This window comes from Acyrthosiphon pisum, chromosome X, assembly GCF_005508785.2.
Source record: "Acyrthosiphon pisum isolate AL4f chromosome X, pea_aphid_22Mar2018_4r6ur, whole genome shotgun sequence".
Classification (NCBI taxonomy): Eukaryota; Metazoa; Arthropoda; class Insecta; order Hemiptera; family Aphididae; genus Acyrthosiphon; species Acyrthosiphon pisum.
The window spans coordinates 70,441,739-70,443,686 of NC_042493.1; positions in this window are offsets into that span (position 1 = coordinate 70,441,739).

A 1,948-nucleotide genomic window follows, 5' to 3' on the forward strand; every position below is an offset into this window, starting at 1 on the left:
CTGAAATATCTCACGATGCGCGTGGGCGAGAGAGAGAATACAAATAATGCGCTGACATTCTTTTGAGGATATAGCAATATAATATATAGGTAGGCACCTTTACTGTAAAAATAAAGATGGGCTGTTTATTTGTGCTTATACGTTTACAGTTTCAAACTAAACGCCTGTAGAGTAGGGGTTTTTATGCCATTTACTTATTGGTATTATATCGGTTTACGCACTGTGCTAAAATATATTATTGGTAACATAATATTATATTTTCAGATAATAATATTATACATCCTATGCGTAAATACATTGATTATAAATACTAGTATTAAAGTATTTATATTCAATGGTATAACTGATGACAATCATCGTAACATTTATAGCTTATATTGTGGATAATAAAAAAAAATTAATTAAATTTAAATATATATTACTGTTGTAGGTACTATTCTATAAAATATTAATTTCATTGTGTGTCTGTCATTTGGTTTATTTATGATTATTGCGGTATCCACTTTTTTTCTATACGAAATCGTAAAGATTAATTTATTGTTGCAATGATAATATCAGGCGCGGATTCAGGGGGGGCTATGGGTGCTCGGGCACCCCCTGTCGTCTAAGCCACTAATAAAATAAATTTGTATAATAATCTAAAATATAAAGGCGAAACGGTTTTTTTTAAATCTGATCGGAGCGATGGTAGATGATGTTTTTTTTTAAATTTTTCTTGGTTCTGTCATCACCGTATTTAGGGCAGCACAATTGCTTCGATTTTCTTCAACAGTATCTCAATCGATGGGAAAGTGAATCTAGTTGGTTCATTCAGAAGGTCAAAATTTAAAATTGCAATAGTTTTAAAAGTGCCGGGAAAAATAAAATAAAAATTAAGGAAAACGGGAATTTAAAAAATCTGTTTTCGACGAAATCAATTCTGGTTTTTGGTGTAACTCTAAAACAAATAAACAGATACATGAAATGTTCACTAAGAATGTTTATATTAGCATTTTCTATACACGATAAAATTTTCGAAATATTTTGATTTGTTTTGAACATTTTTAGTTTCCAATTTTATAAGTATTTTAGATTCTGAGTGGAACGATGAATGTATTGATTTTACAATGATGTGTGTTTTTTTATTTTTTTTTTATTTTTGTGTGTCATCACGTTTTAGGACAGTAAAAGTGCTTGGATTTTCTTCAACAGTACCTTTTCTGATAGGAAAGTGAATCTAGTTGGTACTTTGGGGGGTCAAAAGTAAAATTTTTCCAATAGTTTTCAAAAGCGCCGTGAAAAACAAAAGAAAAATTAAGGAAAAACGGGAATTTTTACGCAAAATCTGTTTTCGAGAAAATCCATTTTGTTTTTTGGTGTAACTTTAAAAAAAATGACCGTAGATATATGAAATTTTGACTGAATGTTTATCTTAGCATTTTCTATACACCATAACATTTTCAAAATATTTTGATTTATTTTGAGCTCTTTATGGACATTTTCATTTTCCATTTTTTTTTAGTTTTTTTTCTAAAAATATCAATAAAATTTTAATTGTTGGATAAAAAAGCTTGAAAATTTAAATAGAAGGCTCCTAGTATATTGTTTCAAAGGAAGATGAAAAATATTAAAAATCGTTAGTCACAGTTTTTTTTTATAAGCATTTAAAGTTCAAAAAATGACAAAATATGGAAAAATCACGAAAATTTGCAAATTATTTCGAGTTAGAAATTCATAAAAATTTTTCTTTTTAAATCTAAGATATGAAAATGTAATACAAGATTCCTTATGAGATTATCTACCTTTATCAAACGAAAAATATCTATAAGAAAGTCAAATTAAATTTTTATGATCGTTTGAAATTCAAATTTTTACAACATTGGATATTCACTCGATTTCTCATGTAGCGATTTCCTTATTTTGTTGTAATTCAAAAACGAATAACTGCAGATACATGAAAACTTACTGA